We start from the raw sequence: 22056 nt of genomic DNA on the forward strand, positions 1-22056 counted from the left end.
TGTGCTGATGAAATACCAGCTCAGGACTGAAACTAAAGATATATACATCAGTTATGTGCCATGTACATCGGATGCCCTTAAAAAGTTTCCTTTCAGTAGTTCGCTGTTGGTGTGAGCCAATATTCCTCACACTTAGACTGGAAATACCACTGGTACTATTAATATCTTTTTATCTACTTATAAAAAGATAAAATGGGCAAAAAGTTTTTAAGGGGGTTGTGACAGGGTGGGCATTCCCCGCCTTAGGCCGAGATATGGTTAACCCCGCATAATGGGCAGTGGAAGTCCCACACCTCAGACAATGCTGGGCATGTTCCAACTGCTGCCTCAGTATAAAAGGGAGCAGCCCAGCTCATTCTAGGCTTACCACTGGGAAGGAAGGACGCTTACTGGAGGCTCTAGCCCAGAAGTTGCTTCAGTCCCTGACTGCAGGAACCAGAGATCCTAAGGCCCAGACAGGAGACTGGTTGCCTACAGCCAGCCTACAGGAGTCTGAACTCCCCAGCGCAGGTAGCTTGTTGGGACTCTGAGACTCCGACAACAAACAGACCCCAGCTTCAAGACTCACGGTAGGAAGTGGCCCAGAGAGGCGAGATGAGTGGTATCTCCCACCTGAAGAAAGTCAGCGTGTTGCAGTAGGATCCCCATTGACTGAGTGATGACCACACTCACTGCTGACAGGGCCCTAGGCCAGGACCCAGTGGAGGGGCAGGGCCCAGGTCTCTGTGGACACTGGCCACTAGGCCACATGGCCCTTTGCCTGGGGGCAACCATCTTGACCCTGACCACTGAGCCATGCTGCCTTCAGCCTAAGGATCGTCTGATAGACAGCAGTCGTGGTGATATCACAAAAGGTAAATTTTATTAAAAACAAAAAGAAAGAAAATACCTCACCCTGAAATAGGACAGTGTGCATACTGTGCAACAGGGGCCACTATTGAAGATTCAATAGCAGTTTTCACAAGCTACATAATAATCTCAATAAGTTTAAAAAGAACTGCACAAATTGTCTTTATTACATTCAGATCTGCAAAGAAGTAGGAATGGCTTCATCCCATCTCTAAAAATTCACTTTGTTTTTATAATGCTTCATCTAATAGAGCATATAGAGAAAAATTTTAATTAATGTAGGAGATTTCTATCTCTATAACTCCCAGATCTGAAGAGGTACCTATTTATTATAACTTGAGTATGAGTTAGCACATCAATGTAATGCCTTGTATGTTATGAATTATACTACAGTAGATCTTGTAAAAGTTTAATGTTTTCAATGGTTTGTATTTCCTTTCTGGGTTGCTAAAACTGTAAACAAGTTGTTTGCATTTTGATGGAATTAAGAAGACAAGAAAGAAGGTACAATAGAAAGGCAGAATGGTCTTGTAGTTTCAGCACTGGACTGAGACTCAGGAGATCTGGGCTCAAATCCTGGCTCTGCTGTGAACTTCCTTTGTGACCTTGTGAGATACATAAGGGAGTGGTGGTGGGGAGTAGCTCCCTTTGATGGACACCCAGCCAGCCAGTTAGCTGTAAAATCCCTCTTGGTCTGTTCTCCGCTTGCTTTACCTGTAAAGGGTTAACAAGCCACAGGTAAAAGAAAAGGAGTGGGCACCTGACCAAAAGAGCCAAAGGGAAGGTAGAACTTTTTAAAATTGGGAAAGAGACTTTTCCCTTTGTCTGTTGCTCTCTGGGCTGAAGAGGGCAGCAGGAATGCTGTGTAAAGTTTGAACCAGATATGAAAATCATCAGATCATATCTAGAACTACTTTTAGCAACCCAAAGGTGTAAGTAGATCAGAATGTTTAGCTAGATATGATCAGGTTTATTTTTGTTGAAGGCTTGTGGATCTTCTGTGTGCTAACCCCAGATGCTTTTGTTTGCTTGTAACCTTTAAGCTGAACCCCCCAAGAAAGCTATTTTGGGTGCTTAATTTTTTGGAATTGCTCTTTTAAAATCTAGCAAAAGCCTAAGTTCTATATGTATTTTCTTTCTTTTTGTTTTTAATAAAATTTACCTTTTTTAAGAACAGGATTGGATTTTTGGTGTCCTGTGAGGTTTGTGCATATGTTGTTTATTTAGCTGGTGGCCACAGCTAATTTCCTTTGTTTTTCTTTCTCAGCTCTTCCCTGGAGAGGGGTGAAAGGGCTTGAGGGTACCCCACAGGGAGGAATTCCCAAGTGCTCCTTCCTGGGTTGAAGGGTTTTTTTTTTTCATTCAGGTGGTGGCAGCGTTTACCAAGCAAAGGTCAGAGAAAAGCTGTAACCTTGGGAGTTTAATATAAGTCTGGAGTGGCAAGTATTAATTTTCAGAATCCTTGCAGGCTCCCACTTTCTGCACTTGGAGTGACAGAGTGGGGATTCAGCGTTGACACCTTGGGAAGTCACTTAATTTTGGGGGGTGAAGTCAAGGTCTCATTGAAGTAAATGGGAGCTTTGTTATTGACCTTCATGGGACAAGGATTTTCTCTTGTGTCTCAGTTGCCCATCTGCAATATGGGGGATAATTTCTTCAACTCTTTGACTGTCTTGTCTATTTAGATTGTTTGGAAAGGAATGGTCTCTGACTATGTGTTTGTGTCGTAACTGTCACAGTGGGTTCCTACTCTCAGCTGGGGCCTCTAGGTGCTACAGGAATAAAAATAATATATTGAAATTAAAAAGTGTGGGGGGGAGAGGGATCATGTGGGGGAGCTTTAACATTTAGGGTCCGATTCTACCCCCATTGATCCCACTGAGTAGTACTCAGTGAGTAGGACCATGGAATTCAGTGGGATTACTTGAGAAGTAAGGTATATGGCAGAACTGGATGCTTTGGGGGCCAGATCAACAAAGGATTTTGATACCTAAATATGCAGGTGGGATTTACAAAAGCACTTAATCAGGTTAGGTACCTAATTCCCATTAAATAATTTTAGAGTAGATTTTCAGCATTTGTGTGGACTTTACAGTAAAAAATCTCAGAATTGTTAGAGCTTGCATAAAATATTTCTCAACTGCTCTAGGAAGACAATGTTTAGGATGCTTGGATCACTTTCTAATGCTTTGGTGGCAAAGGATGATTGAATGGATCTAAATTCTTCAGGCCAGATTCTCACCTGGCGTAAGTCACCATGGCTCTGATTTCTGTGGAGTTACCACAATTTACACCAGCTGAGGAACTGGTCCTTCTCAGTTAGTATTTTACTTCTATTACTTTCTTTTTGACAATTAAAGACACAGGAAAGTTTTAACCAAAATATGCCAGAAAGGGAGAGATTTGTTTCTTGGTCAGAAAATGTAGCCATTTTCTAAAGTTGCCCAGTCTACTCAGTACAAATGGTAGAAATTTGATTCTATTGAAGACAAAAGATGCAAAAACATATTCAGATTAATTTCTCCTGTCCTCTAAGATAAAAAGGAAAAGACACCAGATTCTTGGCAGGAAATTCCTTTTTCTGAATTTTTAACTGTTAATTTCCTTAAAGTAATTTTTATTGATTAGCCAAGATAGACAATGGATCATAAAATATCAGGATTGGAAGGGACCTCAGGAGATCATCTAGTCCAACCCCCTGCTCAAAGCAGGACCAATCCCCAATTTCTGCCCCAGATCCCCTAAATGGCCCCCTTAAGGATTGAACGCACAACCCTGGGTTTAGCAGGCCAACGCTCAAATCACTGAGCTATCCCTCCCCCCCGATCATTACATTAGTTGCTTCAGAGGAAAAAATTGATTGTGAAATCTTCAAACATGACATCTACCACAATCTCTCTGCCATCAAAAGGATAGCTGTACAGTCCCTGAAATCCAACCACAAGATAGAGATCAAACCTGCAGTCAGAGGGGCCACTGTCTTAGTACTTAATCATGATGACTTATCAATGAGTCCAACAGACAACCCTCTCACACCACCTACTATAAAGAACTCAAGGAAGACCTCATGCCACAGTTCAACAGGAATTTAAGTATACCATCAAATACTTGCCCAAACAAGTCCAAGAAAAACTCTATAACCTCCCCCCCACAAACCCACCCATGGACCTTTTACGTGCTTTCCAAGACACACACATAAGGGAACCCATGAAGCCCCATCGTATCTTGCCAAAGCATTCTTATTGAAGAAATAGAAACCATCTTTAAATCACTTACCACTATGGCTGTCAAGCAACTAAAAAGATTAATTGTGATTAATAACGTGATTAAATTGATTAATCCCACTGTTAAACATTAATAAAATACCATTTATTTAAATATTTTTGCGTATTTTCTACATTTTCAAATATATTGATTTCAATTAAAACACAGAATACAAAGTGTACAGTGCTCACTTTGTATTTATTTTTGATTACAAGTACTTGCACTGTAAAAAAACAAAAGACAGTATTTTTCAATTCACCTAATACAGGTACTGCAGTGCAATCCCTTTATCATGAAAGGTGAACTTACAAATGTAGAATTATGTACAAAAAAATGCATTCAAAAATAAAACAATGTAAAATTTTAGCATCTACAAGTCCACTCAGTCCTACTTCTTGTTCAGCCAAATCACTCACACAAACAAGTTTGTTTACATTTGCAGGAGATAATGTTGCCTGCTTCTTGTTTACAATGTCACCTAAAAGTGAGAAGAGGCATTTTCATGGCACTGTTGTAGCCGACATCACAAGGCATTTACATGCCAGATGCAGTAAAGATTCATATGTCGCTTCATGCTTCAACCACCATTCCAGGGGCTCATCGTCATTATCTGAGTCAGATGGCACCAGCAGAAGGTTGATTTTCTTTTTTGGTGGTTTGGGTTCTGGAGTTTCCGCATCGGAGTGTTGCTCTTTTAAGACTTCTGAAAGCATTCTCCACACCTCATCCCTCTCCGATTTTGGAAGGCACTTCAGATTCTTAAACCTTGGATCAAGTGCTGTAGTTATCTTTAGAAATCTCACATTGGTACCTTTTTTGCGTTTTGTCAGATCTGCAGTGAAAGTATTCTTAAAATGAACAACATGTGCTGGGTCATCATCGAAGAAAGACTGCTATAACATGAAATATATGGCAAAAAGTGGGTAAAACACAGAGCAGGAGACATACAATTCTCCCCCAAGGAGTACAGTCACTAATTTATTTAACACATTATTTTTTTAACGAACGTCATCAGCATGTCGTACAGAATGGTGGCCAAAGCATGAAGGGGCATATGAATGTTTAGTATATCTGGCACGTAAATACCTTGCAGTACCAGGTACAAAAGTTCCATGAAAATGCCTGTTCTCAGTTTCTGGTGATATGGTAAATAAGAAGAGGGCAGCATTATCTCCTATAAATGTAAACAAACTTGTTTGTTTTAGTGATTGGCTGAACACAAAATAGGACTGAGTGGATTTCTATGCCTTCTATGATGAGATAACTGGCTCTGTGGATGAGGGGAAAGCAGTGGATGTGTTATTCCTTGACTTTAGCAAAGCTTTTGATACAATCTCCCACAGTATTCTTGCCAGCAAGTTAAAGAAGTATGGGCTGGATGAATGGACTATAAGGTGGATAGAAAGCTGGCTAGATTGTCGGGCTCAACGGGTAGTGATCAATGACTCCATGTCTAGTTGGCAGCCAGTATCAAACGGAGTGCCCCAAGGGTCAGTCCTGGGGCCGGTTTTGTTCAATATCTTCATAAATGATCTGGAGGATGGTGTGGATTGCACCCTCACCAAGTTTGCAGATGAGACTAAACTGGGAGAAGTGGGAGATATGCTGGAGGGTAGGGATAGGATACAGAGGGCCCTAGACAAATTAGAGGATTGGGCCAAAAGAAATCTGATGAGGTTCAACAAGGACAAGTGCAGACTCCTGCACTTAGGACGGAAGAATCCCATGCACTGCTACAGACTAGGGACTGAACGGCTAGGCAGCAGTTCTGCAGAAAAGGACCTAGGGGTTCCAGTGGACAAGCAACTGGCTATGAGTCAACAGTGTGCCTTGTTGCCAAGAAGGCTAACGGCATTTTCGGCTGTATAAGTAGGACCATTGCCAGCAGATCAAGGGACGTGATCATTCCCCTCTATTCGGCATTGGTGAGGCCTCATCTGGAGTACTGTGTCCAGTTTTGGCCCACACTCTACAAGAAGGATGTGGAAACATTGGAAAGCGTCCAGTGGAGGGCAACAAAAAATGATTAGGGGCTAGAGTACATGATTTATGAGGAGAGGCTGAGGGAACTGGGATTATTTAGTCTGCAGAAGAGAAGAGTGAGGGGGGATTTGATAGCTGCTTTCAACTACCTGAAAGGGGGTTCCAAAGAGGATGGATCTAGACTGTTCTCAGTGGTGGCAGATGACAGAACAAGAAGTAATGGTCTCAAGTTGCAGTGGGGGAGGTTTAGGTTGGATATTAGGAAAAAGCTTTTTCCCTCGGAGGGTGGTGAAGCACTGGAATGAGTTACCTGTGGAGGTGGTAGAATCTTCTTCCTTAGAGGTTTTTAAGGTCAGGCTTGACAAAGCCCTGGCTGGGATGATTTAGTTGGGGAATGGTCCTGCTTTGAGCAGGGGGTTGGACTAGATGACCTCCTGATGTCCCTTCCAGCCCTGATATTCTATGATTTGTAGGTTCTGAAGTTTTACATAGTTTTGGTTTTGAGTGCAGTTACGTAACAAAAAAAATCTACATTTGTAAACTGCACTTTCATAACAAAGAGATTGCACTACACTACTTGTATGAGGTGAATTGAAAATACTATTTCTTTTGTTTATCATGGTTACAGTGCAAATATTTGTAATAAAAAATAGTACACACTTTCATTTCAATTACAACACAGAGTATGATATATAGGAAAATGTAGAAAAACATCCAAAATATTTAATAAATGTCTATTGGTATTGTTTAACAGTGCGATTAAAACTGTGATTAATCACAATTAATTTTTTAATTGTTACTAATTTTTTGAGTTAGTCACGTGAGTTATTGTTTAATCAACAGCCCTTACCACACAAAGGGCCAACTTCTTGCAAAATACTGATTTCCTCCAGAAACTCCACAACATTAACAACCTCCCTCAGAACAGCATCCTTGCTATCATGTCACCTTCCTGTATTCGAATGTCCCTCACTGGGAAGGCATCACTGCTTTCCTCAAACACATACAAGATAATGCACAGCACTCAGAAATCCATCCAAAACACATTGCCAAACTCATTCATTTCATCCTCACCCACAACAACATCACATTTAACAACAAACAGTTTGTCAAAACCATGGGACCAGCCAGGGGTACTAGGATGGCTCCCCAAAATGCCAACTGCTTCATTGGCCACCTCAAGGCAGATTTTATGGAAAAATGCACCACAAAGCAATGACATATCTAAGATACAATTATATTTTCATCCCCTGGATAGAAGAGCTTTTTAGATTTTTACAACAACTTCAACCACAACCATCAAACTCTCTCTAGAACACTCCCACACCAGCATAAACTTCTTGGACACAATGTTTAACTTAAACAATGGAACCCTACAAACAACTATATATGAGAAACCCAGGAATCACCACACTTACCGCCACAGACCAGAAACCACCCCAGGCACACCAAACAAATCTGTTATCTACAGCCCTGCACTACCAGATACCAAAGACTTTGCTCCAAGAGGAAGTCCAGGTTACACCGCTAACACACTTAAAACTGCCTTCACTAAACAAGGACACTCCAGAGAAATAGATCACATCATGGAAAGGGCCACCCAAATAGCCCAGAAGAACCTGCTTCAATACAGGAAAAAGAAACTCACTGACTGAACACCACTTACTTCTCACCTACCACCTCACACTGGAACCCATATGTTGTATCATCAAATATATACAACCCGTATTTGATGGGGACCATATCCTGAAAGAAATCTTTCATGAACCCTCTCTTTTGGCCTTCAACCAACCCTCTGTCCTCCCCAAGCTCATCACCAGAAGCAAACTCCTCAGACCAAGTCAAAGCAGCACTAAATCCTACCAGAACGGATGCAAAACCTGCAGACATATCTCCACTGCTGTGATAAACAATACCCCATACAAAGCTCCTTGCAAGATTCATGGGGCCTACACATGCTTATCCCAACATATGGTGTACCTCCGGTGCATCAAATGCCCCAATAACTATGTGGGTGAAACAAGATTATCAGTATGCTCTCAAATGAATCTCCACAGGAAAAAATGGTGAGAAAAAAACACCATATCACCCAAGGGTGAACACTTTTCTCAAAGTGATCACTCCATCAGTATTTGTCTTCAAGGGAAACCTGCACAATCCCTTCAAAAGGCAAGCCTGGGGACTTAAATTCATAATTTTGCTAGACAAAGTTTTAACAGGGACACTGGTTTTATGACTCATTACAACACCACGCTGCCTCCTATGCATAGGGAAACTATGCAAGAATGAGGATATTAATTAAACAGAAATTAAAAGGTACAGAAATTAAAAGGTACAATGACTAGAGTGAAATCCCTGCAAGCTGGATGGACACTTTTCAAAGACAGCATAATAGAGGCAGTGGTGAGCTGGAGCCGATTCGCACTGGTTCTAAAAGGGCTTCTAAATTTAACAACCAGTCAAAAGTGGCGCCTTAGGAGCCGACCCTGTGGGTGCTCTGGGGCTAGAGCACCCACGGGGAAAATTCGATGGGTGCAGAGCGCCCACCAGCAGCTCCCCATGCCCAGCCCCAGCTCACCTCCACTCCGACTCCTCCCCTGAATGCGCCGCCCCGCTCTGCTTCTCTGCCCCCCCCTCCCCGGCTTCCCACAAATCAGTTGTTTGCGTGGGAAGCCTGGCATTAGAAACGGTTCAGAGAAGGACAACTAAAATGATTAGGGGTTTGGAACAGGTCTCATATGAGGAGAGATTAAAGAGGCTAGGACTTTTCAGCTGGGAAAAGAGGAGACTAAGGGGGAATATGATAGAGGTATATAGAATCATGAGTGGTGTGGAGAAAGTGAATAAGGAAAATTTATTTACTTGTTCCCATAATATAAGAACTAAGGGACACCAAATGAAATTAATGGGCAGCAGGTTTAAAACAAATAAAAAGAAGTTCTTCTTCACACAGCGCACAGTCAACTTGTGGAACTCCTTGCCTGAGGAGGTTGTGAAGGCGAGGACTATAACAGGGTTTAAAAAAGAACTGGATAAATTCATGGAAGTTAAGTCCATTAATGTCTATTAGCCAGGATGGGTAAGGAATGGTGTCCCTAGCCTCTGTTTGTCAGAGGGTGGAGATGGATGCCAGGAGATCACTTGATCATTACCTGTTAGGTTCACTCCCTCTGGGGCACCTGGCATTGGCCACTGGCAGCAGACAGGATACTGAGCTGGATGGACCTTTGGTCTGACCCAGTATGGCCATTCTTATGTTCTTATGTACTACCCTTAATTGTCTGCTTCAGATCCTTTATGTATAACAAACTAATCTGATTGCCCACTTCATTTCAAGTGACTGCCTCCAACATATGTTACCCCTTCCACTTAACAATCTTTCCCAATTTCTATTTAGCTCAGACATTCTGCTTCCATCCCTAGACTTAAAGGTATTATCTGACCAACTTTGTCTTGCTCATTTAAAAACAATATGTAAGAGTAAGACATTTATTTGGTCTGTCAGTCTATCTTGGGAAGTTCACTGAAGAAATATTTTTCACTCTTCTCCATAAAAATTTATATTATCTATTTTCTCCTTGAAACTCTGACCTCTGCCCACTACCGTGACCTCGGTAGATTCTCATCCTGCTTTGTAAAGCTGCTGGTGGTTGTTTTTAATATTTGGCTCTAGTCCACACATCTGTCACTTTGAAGTGAAGCTACTATAATGTGCTGTACATAGGACTTTACCTTCAGACCATTTAAAGCTGAAACAAGCCTAGAATGCAGAGCTTCAGCTGTCAGTGGTGTTGCCAATTCTCATAATTTTATCATGAGCCATGTGATATTTGATATTTTTTCCCTTCTAGCTCCTGGAATCAAGAGGTTTCGTGAGACTCTCAGCTCTCATTTTTTTTTAAAGTAAGTTTTCATCCTTCATGGTTTTGGAAAAAAGCTTCTAAACATGACATGAGTGCACCTGTAGGCTCTGAAACCAGAAGGAAAATTTAAAAAAACCTGTAATGGGATTCACATACCTCTAGTGAGTGACCACTGGTTGAGTGCGTGCGTCTCTGCACTTTCTCTCACCGTAGACCTCCTTGGGCTTAGGTCCTTAGTTAGTATTGTAATCTATCAATGGACTTGGCCCTGGTATCAAGCTGTACTCCGGACTTCCCTCCTGGAGGCAAAAGTCCTCACCCTCTTTGGGCCTTTCAGGCCCTAGCTCTCTTGCTGGGCCACTAAAGGGTTCAGTTCCCCTTTTGGGATGCCTCAAAGTCCAGACCACTTCCCCCAGTGGCTAATGAGGAGCACACTACTCAAGGGACCGTGTAAATAGCAGCCATGACCCTTTATCTAAGCCACACTGCTGCTTTGATTTCCAGGGCCACTTCCCCACAGCCCAGCAACCTTCTTCATCTTTACATCAGGGCCTTGTCCTAATGGATAGAGCCTTGCAAATCTGTGGGTATCTGCTTTATATCCACAGACCTTTTTTGTGGATAGCAGCTCAGAAGCGGATACACATTTTGTTTCCATGCAGGGGTCTGCAGCACAGATTCACCAGAACAGAGCGGCTAGGGTAACCAGATGTCCCGATATTAGAGACTTTTTCTTATATAGAAGCCTATTATCCCCCACTCCCTGTCCTGATTTTTCATACTTGCTGTCTGGTCATCCTAAAAGCAGCTGTCATGCAGCCTGCAGGCTCCAGCTCGGCTCTCTGAATCATGCAGCTAGCCTGTTGGGCATTCTGGGAGTTGTAGTCCCCAGGTTGCTTTGACAGAGGAGGTAAACAATAACTCCCAGAAGGGAGTGAACCAAGCCCCATTTTGAAAGAGCTGTGGTGTTGTAATTTAAACTAGGGCGTTGGCAAGGGCCTGTGCAATGAAGGGAAAGTAGTTATTGCCACTCTGTGCCTGGGGCCAAGTCTGCATGCATTACAGCCCCCCACAGCTGCATAGGCATGTCCAAGCTCTCCCCCACTCTGGAAAGGAGGCACTGCCCAGGATTGTAGCCTTCCTACCCAGATCACAGAACAAGGTATGGTGGGGGTAGAGCAGGCATTGGGGAAGGAGGTTTCTGGGGAGAAGTGGGGGCGGTGGGGGAACTGGGTCGGGGAAAGCCACGCAGGCAACTATAGGGAGCCAGCATGGAGTTATGGACCCTCCACCTGCCCTCGGCCATAAGGAGAGTCTTGGGGATGGGAACATGGGCCAGGAGCTGCTTTCAGCCCCACCCTACCCCAAACTGTGGGCAGGTGGAGGGTCCATCGCAGCTCCCCACAGCTGCCCTAGCTCCTCGGCTGGGTTCCATACTGGCCTGGGAGGAGGGGTTGTCAAGGTTCCTTCCCCACTCTGAACTCTAGGGTACAGATGTGGGGACCTGCATGAAAGACCCCCTAAGCTTATTCTTACCAGCTTAGGTTAAAAACTTCCTCAAGGTACAAACTTTGCCTTGTCCTTTAACCTTATGCTGCCACCACCAAGCGTGTTAAACAAAGAACAGGGAAAGAGCCCACTTGGAGACGTCTTCCCCCCAAAATATTCCCCCAAGCCCTACACCTCTTTTCCTGGGGAAGGCTTGATAAAAATCCTCACCAATTTGCATAGGTGAAGACAGACCCAAACCTTTGGATCTTAAGAACAATGAAAAAGCAATCAGGATCTTAAAAGAAGAATTTTAATTAAAGAAAAAGTAAAAGAATCACCTCTGTAAAATCAGGATGGTAAATACCTTACAGGGTAATCAGATTCAAAACATAGAGAATTCCTCTCAGCAAAACCTTAAGTTACAAAAAGACACAAAACACAGGAATATACATTCCATTCAGCACAACCTATTTTACCAGCCATTTAACAAAAGAAAATCTAACACATTTCTAGCTAGATTACTTACTAATTTAACAGAAGTTCTGAAGAGCATTCCTGACCTGGTCCCGGCAAAAGCATCACACAGACCAATAGACCCTTTGCCCCCCCCCCCCCCCGTCCAGCTTTGAAAGTATCTTGTCTCCTCATTGGTCATTTTGGTCAGGTGCCAGCAAGGTTATCTTAGCGTCTTAACCCTTTACAGGTGAAGGGGTTTTGCCTCTGGCGAGGAGGGATTTTATAGTTCTGTAAACTGAAAGGTGGTTACCCTTCCCTTTATATTTATGACAGGGATGGTGGATCCTCGGGGGGAAAAAAGAGGGGAAAGGGGCAGGGTCAGCGCCAGTGAAAAGTGGATGGGCCAGGTTCCCCCACTTTTCAAAAGTGGGAGGGCCCTACCCCCCTGGTTCCAGCATCACTGTTACCGCTGCTACGCATTGACCTGTTGGAGTTGTTTAGAGGCCTTCAAATCCATGGATATCCGCATCCGCAAACAATTTTTGCAGATCGCGAGTTGGATGCAGATACACATTTTTGTATCCATGCAGGGCCCTACTAATGGAGTCCCAGCAACCAGCCCAGGGCTTCTTCTTGCTCCCTCCAGCTTCTGCCAGCACTGCTCTGTCCAAGGTCCTGGCAGCCAGGCACACTGTCTACACTCCTCTAGCTCCCGCAAGGAACTGCTCTCACTCTGGCCCTGCAGCTCTTTTTATACTAGCCTGCTGGGCTCCAACTGGCTGTGTCCCACACACCCATTCTAGGCAGCTTAGAGGACCCACTCCATGGCCCTTTTCTGGGGCAAGGTGTGGCAGGGCCATGAGGCCTCCAGCAAGGGTCCTCAGAGTCTGGTACAGTCAGTCACAAACCCCAGCATGTATTATTTTTTTTAAATCTCATCATTTTAAAGCTAGTCGCATGGGTTCTTAGGACCTAATTAATGATATTTAGATGCTTGAGAGGCTAGCAACTCTGTGGCTGCAAACAACCAGCAAGTGCTTTGTAGACCACAGTCTGGGAAACTGTCTACTGACCTACACATAAACATAAATAAATGCATTTGTTAGCAAAAGAAAACTAAAACACATATTTTGAAAAATGGCCAAATGGGAGCCTGATACTAGTAAGTGCTACCCTCTCTTCTGAAAAGTGCTGAGTACCTCAGCACTCACTGAAACCAGTTTACATTTACCGGGTTGTTTCCAGAAGCTAATTTCTGGTGACAAACATTAACAGAACATCAGAAACAACCATTCTGAGCTATTTTGATCTTGGAAAATTATAACAAGAACTTGGAGCTTTTCAGAATTAGAAATTATTAGATCTCCTAATTGCAACCAGTGCTTCAGGATGTGCAAGATTGTGGACCCACTGGGCACATGCTGCATGCTACACTCTCTGCAAGAGAAGGATGCTGGTTCCTCTGTCTTCAGGGCTTCCTGAAGCCCTTCCTTGGGTTGAGCAATTTAGCTCTGGAGGACTGAGGCATGAGATGGCTACAATAAAATAAGCTTTATAGGAAAAACTGGGAACACAGGATGCATTGAGATGGAGTGGCCTTCTACTGAGCAAGAGGGGGAGGGACCACGCTCTGAATATGAGTGGGCAGAGCTAGAGCATCCTCACCCCTCCCACTGGAAGTCAGGAGGTGGGACAGGATGTATAAAGGGTGGGTCCTGGAGTTCAGTTGGACTGCAGCTGCTGAAAGTGATAAATACTTCCTGCCTGAACCTGAGCTGGAAGACTGCAGTCAGCATGTTGTGGCTGGATTCCCCAGTGGTGAAATACTCTGCCACCGTTAGGGCTCTGGGTTGGGGCCCAGTGGAGTCAGGTGAGACCGGGTTCCCCTGCCACCCCATCCCCTCTCTAGGCCAAGAGGCCTGTGTTCGTCGGCCATCTGCTGGAGCTAGGATGCCAGACCCCTGTGCTGCTCTGCCCTGACTATAGGCCAGAGCCATAAACGGTTTGCTGCCCTGCCCTGACTGAGGGCCTGGGCTCATGGACCTTGGCGGCCCTGCCCTGACTGTAGACTGTAGACCTTAAACTGTTTGCAGCCCTGTCCTGATGGAAGGCCTGGTGCCCAGAGATTCATTTGCAGCTCTGCCTGGACTGCAGGCTGGAGACATTGTCTGTGCAGTGCTCTGCTAATTCCCTGACCGTGGGCGAAGCTCAGTGATGTAGTGAGGTGGAGTGATCTTGCACTGACTGATCCCGGGGGGGAGGGATAGCTCAGTGGTTTGAGCATTGGCCTGCTAAACCCAGGGTTGTGAGTTCAATCCTTGTGGGGGGCATTTAGGGATCTGGGGCAAAAATTGAGGATTGGTCCTGCTGTGAGCAGGGGGTTGGACAAGATGATCTCCTGAGGTCCCTTCCAACTCTGATATTCTATGATTCAGACAGAGAGGGACCACTGCTAACCCATGACTAGACAGGATTTTCAAATCAGTGTTGAGTTCTGCTTAAAAACTGATGGTGTAATGAAGTTCAGAGACTCCTGTTGGGTTTGTATGGTTGGTTTAAAGGGAAACTTAGAACACGTGCTGAATGATTTTTTTACATATTAATAGGCATTGCCAAAAACAACAAACACTCTCCAATAAAAACCTCTAAATTGATCATATGACTTTCCAATCCAAAATCATAGCCCTGGCTTCTTGGACCCGAAAACCTACTTCACCATAGGAGCAGCAGGACTTGTCACATTACATTTGTTAATAAGGTATTTTTCTTACTGAAAATACTGGTCCTTTCCTATACTGTTGAGGAAAATATCCTTATGCTAATGTATTTGTACTTATAGGCCTTTCTAGCAAAATTATGTTCATTGCCCCGACCTTAATCCTATCGATGTCAGTAGGACTGGTTCTGATCTCACTCTATTTAATGTAGTAGAGTTACTCATGATTTTCACAAGTTTGAGTGAGATCAGAATTGGGCCCAAAGGAATTTTCCATTGACTTCAGTGGAAATAAGATCATAAGCTTAGAGCCAGATCAATGAAGCTACACTGAATTACATCACTTGTGGCTCTTGTCCATCACGTCTATTTTCCTAATGTTGTTACATAAAAAGTAAAGTGTTCCAGTGGTCAATCAAGAAAAAAATATAACAATTTGGAACAGTTTTTTTTCTTTTTTGCATATTAGCAAGAGAAAGAAATAGTGTACAGAAAAGGGTTCATGGCTTTTGTTGTAAAGTGGAGACTCATTTGTTGTTGTTTGTGCTGGAGCACAAAGCGGAGGGAAAACTTGCAAAGAGAGGAAATTAAATTTCTCAGTAAATCTTTCTTTCTGACAAAATACACATTTCTGCAGAGGATTAGAAGGTGATAACATCAGTCTATTACCTCAGAAATTGAAGTAAAATGTTCTTCAAATTCTATCATATTTATTTCTTTGGAACGGAATCTGGTGATTTGGCATTATGGTCACTGAGTCTTGGCTCTTTCTTTTTATTGTGGTACTTTACTTAAATTCTAAAGTTTAGGTACATGCTTTATGTAGTTCATTTTAACATCATGAATTTGCATTTTACATGAGCCAAGGAAGATAATTCTACAACACATATGCTTTCTGATTAACTGTATGTGACTTTTAAATAGGTCAGTAAAATAAGTTTTAAAGAGTATTTTGAAAGACCTAAATTCATGTTTGCTTTATGATGCAGAGATTAATCTTTTCTTGCTAATATAACTTATGATAATAAGCGAAAGTCCTTCATTCTACAAGGTTATTGGCAGTTGTTGGAAATAGTTGCTATAGGATTTGGTAGTTTGATTTCAGTTTAGCTACTTTGTGAAGTAAGGATAAGAATCTAGCTCATGGTTAGGTAAAGGCCTTTGCCTAAATGGCCTTCCAGGTGCCAGCCAAGAAGATATTTTAGGACCAAGTCCTCCAAACTAGGTGTCTATGTTAGACATGCAAAATATATTTGCATTCAGGCATAAACAGTTAACAGTGCACACAAAACATATATCTGCATGTGTAAATGCCTATTGGTGCATAAACTACATGTTTTGCATGCACAAATACTTGTCTATGCACCCATGCATGGTTTGCATATCCAACTTTGGTACTTAAAAAAAATTGGCCCTGAAATGCCAGTTTTGTTGCATTCTGATTTATCTGCTTTTTAAAGACTTATTCATAATATAGGTCCCAGGTGTTTGCATGATTACTTCTTGCCCTCTATTCCTTCTTGAGAGTTGTTATATGCTGGGATGGGTCTGCTTTCCATCATTAGTTCAGTTTGGACCAGGTGGAGGTCGGGACATTCACTTTTCTTCTCTGTGCCTCTGCTTTTCCTTCTGTCAGGAACTGTGAACTTGAGTTCTCTCACTTGAGGCTGGGGCTAGTCAGCTCAGCTCTCAGGCCAGTTAATAAGCCCAGCTGGGCAGTGGCAGAATTGCCTGATGGACTGGATGCAAGGAGACAACAGGTCTGCATTTAAGCTCAGCAGCTACTCAACACTTCTGCCTTGGCTGTGATCTCTTCTGTGACTGTCTTGTTCCTAGCCTTGTTCCTGTTCCGCTCCCATCTGTTCTGGCCCTGTGCCTTTGCCCAGCTTCTGGCTCTGGCTCTGGTTCCCGGTTCCTGTTCTCAGCTCTAACCATTTGGCTGGGCTCTTGTTCTAACCATTAGACAAGACTGCCCCTTTCCCTGTCCTTGACACCATCTATCTCTTGTCTGTCATGCCTGAGGATCTTCAGCTGTAAAACTCTTTCTCCAGGAGAAGGTTCAATAGAATCCTTTGATTGCTGCCTTCAGAGCATGAGGCATGCCTCATGTGTTTAGGTGAGCTTATTCATGATCATTTGCTACCTCCTTTTAATTCCCATCTTCTGTGTCAGGTAACTTTTTCATTGGCTGGGTGGTTTACCTGTAGCTTCGGCATTTTGGTTACACCAGATCCTCTGGTTCTAGTTAGTTGTGTGCTTGAGCTGTTTGTTCTTTCATTGTGACATAAAGTTGTATATTGATTATTGAACAGCATTTAGATTCTTATCAATAGTGCCTCTGAAATGTTTTAAATAACTACATCTAGATATATCTGTATTATATCCTGAATAAATCAACAAGTGAAGGTTCTTTTCCACTCTGCACTGATCAGGCCTTAAATGGAACACTGTTGCATCCATTTTTCCTAAAAGACAGACCTTCAGTTCATAGGAAAGTAACTAAAATGATAAAAGGTTTGGGAAAACCATTGAGAGACCTGAGCATATTCAGTGCAAAGAAACTAAGTATGAGGAGAGACATAATTGTACATAAAGACACAAAAGGATGTTACAAATAGAGTAGAAATCAATTATCCTTATTAGTCGCAAAAACAGGTTTAGGCTGGAGTAGGAAATATATGTTAAATATTAGAACATTAACTATAAAAAAACAATTATGCAATGAAACAAGCTTCCACAGCAGACTGCAGTGTCACCATCAGTGGAGATATTTAAGGCTTGATAGAGAAACATACTGTATATTAGGGATGGTTTAGGAATAATGTGCCAGATTCAGTTATGTTACATACTGTAAATCTGGAATTCCTGGAGTCAGGACCCTGGAGAACCATTTATGGCTAATTAACTGATTTGCTGTGTGATTTTGGGCAAATCATTTCACCTCTCTGTGCTTATTTCTCCTCCCACATTTGCCTGTCTTGTCTATGTAGATTGTAATATATTTGGGGCAGGGATATTTGCTGTGTTTGTACAATGCCTAGCACAATGGGACTCTAATCTCAGTTGAGGCCAGTAGGCATTTCCATAATACAAATAATAATAAAAGCTTTAGTGTCACTAGAGTTTTTTTAAAACTTACACCGTGGTAAGTGAAATCAGAATCTGGCTTACTGATAAAATCTTACCATAAAACCCCAGAAGGGGACCAGATGACCTATTAGAGGTGTCTTCCAACTTGCAAGACTGATAGTCTGTATATGGAGGTTAGACACCATGATTTGCCTAACAAAAAAAAAGTACAACAAGTACCTGGACACTTGGCTACTCGTCACTGATTGTACTGAAAGACGAAACTGGATTAGGAAACAGAACTCTGATAAATTGTGCCCAAGACTCAAGTTTTATTGTGTTTTTTATATTGTTCCATTTCTTTTCTGATCCAAAAATCCTTTGAAGTCATTGGGAGTCTTTCCGTTCACTCCAATGGGCTTGAGCTATGGCCATTAGTGTGTAGACGCTATTCATATAAACTTTTAAATTGCAAATTAGACACTTCACTAAACAAATATATAATCCAATTTGCACACACAGCTATTATACAATGCAATTAATAAAAATCAACTAAGTATTGAAAAAAACATATACAGCTACTAAAAATAAACACAAAATAAAAACACCCACAGGCTAGGGCTGTTGTACAGTGATTAGAGATGTGCTTCTTTCCATTGTATATAAACCTTTCTAATCTTTTAGTTTGACTCTTATGACTTATTCTGTGTTTTGGCATAAAAATGCTTAAGCTTAAGTAACATAACATCTACTTATGTTAGTCAGATGTGACCCTACTAAAATTATTCTAAAAAAAAAAACTAAAGAAGTGGTCGGTCGTTGGTTATATTTTATGTAGATATGTCAGCTGACATAGGCCGGCCACAGGTATTTTCTTGCAGTGTAGACATGCCTTCAATGTTATTTGCATCAATAAGACTAACTTTATTACAGCCTAGTTAGGCACATTGGTTTATTGAACAATTGGTCCTAAATTTTTCTAAGTGATGTTCAAGATTTAGCTATTAAACACCAATTAAATTTTAACAGCTCCAATACATTAAAGAACAGTCTGATTCTGGCATCCTTACTCACACTGAGTAGCACTTTACTTGACAAAATGACTTATTCAGATTAAAGTTGCAAAGTAAGGTCCTGATTCTGCAAACACTTATATCCACACAAGTAGTTTTACTCATATGAGTAGTGTCACTGAGTTCAATGGGCCTACTCACATGAATGTAGTTACATGTGTGTAATTGTATGAACCATGGGTAACTAAAGAGTAGCAGAATCCAGCTCTTAATTAGAGGTATATACACATCTTGATGCTCTGCATCCATATCAAGAGGATTTGATTTAGAGCATTTCTATATACTGGCAAAAATATATATGGCTGTTCATACTGAACATGCCTTCTAGGGATCCCTAGTCAAGGAATTATTGCTACAAAATGGTGTTTGGAACAGGTTTCAAAGTAGATCAAAGCTAAACAGTTCCCTAATTGGTTCAGCTATGTAACACTAAGCGTACTGGGTATTTTGGAGGCTTATATTGTATTTAGCTGAACTATGAAAGTCCAGACATAGCTTTGAATGAACTACCTTCACCGTGTTTTGGGGAAAGCTTTACAAATTGCCTAATCCAGGTTAGGCCTTTTCTGGAAGCTCTTTAATCCTTCAACATTTGCATAATGATCTCAGTGCCTCAATTCTTATGCGACACTGTGTATGGAAGCAATTTCTGAACAGTTTCAATTAATAATAATAATAATTAATAATAGGAGAATGATGAAGTCCAAAATAGATTTAATCAATCATCTTTCACTAAATGAAAATATGAGACGGCGAATTCATTCCTGGTATAACCCCATGGAAGTTAATGGAGTTAAACCAGACATGAATTTCACCCAAGGTATTTAAATATTGAACTACTTAAATTCAGAGATCTAAATGAGGAGCCATATTCCACCAAAGATATGCAGCTACATAGTAAAAATTCATTATAGTGGAATTCCAGCAAGATAATATCCTTACCTGAGATTTTAATTAAAACAAGATCATCGTATGGAAATTCTAGACTAATTACATAGCATAATGAGGACAGTAGATTCTGTGAATACTTGATGTGAACAATGGGATAGAAAGTCTCTCTAGCCTTGAAGTGCAGATTATTAAAAGATAGGTATAAACTGCAATGGTGTACAGTAGGTAATATCAATCTAAGTTCCTGTTTCCAGCCCTGTACAGATATTAAAATAAGGCAACATCAATGGAAATGAAAAGGTAACAGATTTAAAACAACCATTAGGAAACAGTTCTTGGCCCTGAGATGATAAAAGCAAGGAATTGCTATTAGGTGAGGCTGTTGAGACAAAACCTCTGTGGTAATTCAAGAAACAATTAGATGTCATTCCTGGGGAAAAATAGACTGAGAGAGAGAATTGCATATTTGACATACCTGTGTGTGGCTTTTTGATTAAAAAGGTCCTTTTTTTTTTCTTTTATGGCCAGCATCTGTCTTTGTACCTGAAAGGGTTTGAGTGTGATTTCAGTTGCCAACAGCAGTTCTGGAAATAAGGATAAATTCCTTTACCAACACAAAAATGAGGAGTCCTTGTGGCATCTTAGAGACTAACAAATTTATTTGGGCATACTTTTTCGTGGGCTAAAACCCACTTCATCAGATGCATGGAGTGAAACATACAGTAAGCAATATAAATATTACAGCACATGAAACCAGGACCCAATCCCTGCAACAAACCCCGTTGCGAACTCTGTCTGCATATCTATTCAAGGGACACCATCATAGGACCTAACCACATCAGCCACACAATCAGGGGCTCATTCACCTGCACATCTATCAATGTGATATATGCCATCATGTGCCAGCAATGCCCCTCTGCCATGTACATTGGCCAAACTGGACAAGTCTCTATGCAAAAGAATAAATGGACACAAATCAGACATTAAGAATTGTAACATTCAAAAACCAGTAGGAGAGCACTTCAATCTCCCTGGACACTCAATAACAGACTTAAAAGTGGCAATTCTTCAACAAAAAAACTTCAAAAACAGACTTCAACAAGAAACTGCAAAAGTGGAATTAATTTGCAAACTGGACATCATCAAATTAGGCCTGACTTAAGACTAGGAGTGGATGGGTCACTACAAAAAGTAATTTCCCCTCCTTTGATACTCACACCTTTTTGTCAACTGTTCAGAATAGGCTACTTCTCCCTTAATTGAATTGGTCTAGTTAGCACTGACCCTCCACTTGGTAAGGCAACTCCCATCTTTTCATGTGCTGTAAAAGATATATACTGTATATATAAGCTGTATACTGCTTACTGTGTTTTTCACTCTGTGCATCTAATGAAGTGGGTTTTAGCCCACGAAAGCTTATGCTCAAATAAATTTGTTAGTCTCTACAGACTAACATGGCTACCACTCTGAAACCTTTACCAACACACTGTATGATGTGTGGTTCATTCCCTCCATATCACAGCTGCTTGTTCTGGCTTCTAACACATAATGGCCTTTCAGGTAGTATTAAATAACCTTATAAACAGGTAATTTTAGCATAAGTAATTCATTATTTTTTCACCACTATACATAATTAAATTTGTGGGGAAAATCCTTTAATTAGGATAATGTTATTTATCCAAGGACCAGTAGATACCCCTCCTTTTTGTTTGTCAAGCACTACAGCACATTTCTGTATTTTCCTGTGTTTACTCTGCTAAAAGAGATGAACCTTCATTAGTAGAAGGGGCCTAAAGCAGTGCACTGACATTTATGTTCTTACATTTTTTTTGTGGAAAAGAGTCTTCCATGAACCATGCAGTACTTTCTGAAGTTCTCATTAGTTCCACCACCATTCTGTGGAATACTCTGCGTAATTATCAGCACAAACTGTTAAACACAGTATTCCCTATAGATTCCTAAAGTTATATCCACAGCAGATATTACCGGACACCCTATTGTCTGTGCACTTCTATTATTTAGGGTCAGATTGTGGCCTGACTTGTGTGCAAGGTACAGGGAGTATAAGGCAACCCTTTAGTGCCTTGTGTCAGTGACCTATCCCACCACTCACAGTACAGAAGGTGAATAAGGCCCCACAGAACCATTTCTTCCACCACCACATGCAGGTGGGCGGGAGAGGGCAGAAGGGGATGGGGAATGTCTCCATCCCCTGCCTCACCAAGCATTGGACAGTATAGTTATCCCAGGTGTGGACCCAGTACTGTTTACTCCCTGCCAAAGCAGTGGAGACCAAAAGGGAAACTGTGACTCATTGAGTGACATTTGGCCTCCTGGGATGCTTCAGTGGCAGCACAACAGCATGCTGCCCCTTGCTCAGGGCAAACTGTTAAAGCGTAAG

The 22056-nt window shown here is 41.8% G+C and overlaps 1 protein-coding gene across 1 annotated transcript in view; it reads left to right on the forward strand.

Moving 5' to 3' along the window:
- LOC140908333 (follicle-stimulating hormone receptor) overlaps positions 1–22056 on the forward strand; it is a 160364-nt gene that overhangs the window by 40735 nt on the left and 97573 nt on the right. The gene's annotated exons all lie outside the window — the stretch shown is intronic.

The sequence above is a fragment of the Lepidochelys kempii genome, chromosome 3 (genome assembly GCF_965140265.1).
Source record: "Lepidochelys kempii isolate rLepKem1 chromosome 3, rLepKem1.hap2, whole genome shotgun sequence".
In the NCBI taxonomy this organism is placed as follows: Eukaryota; Metazoa; Chordata; order Testudines; family Cheloniidae; genus Lepidochelys; species Lepidochelys kempii.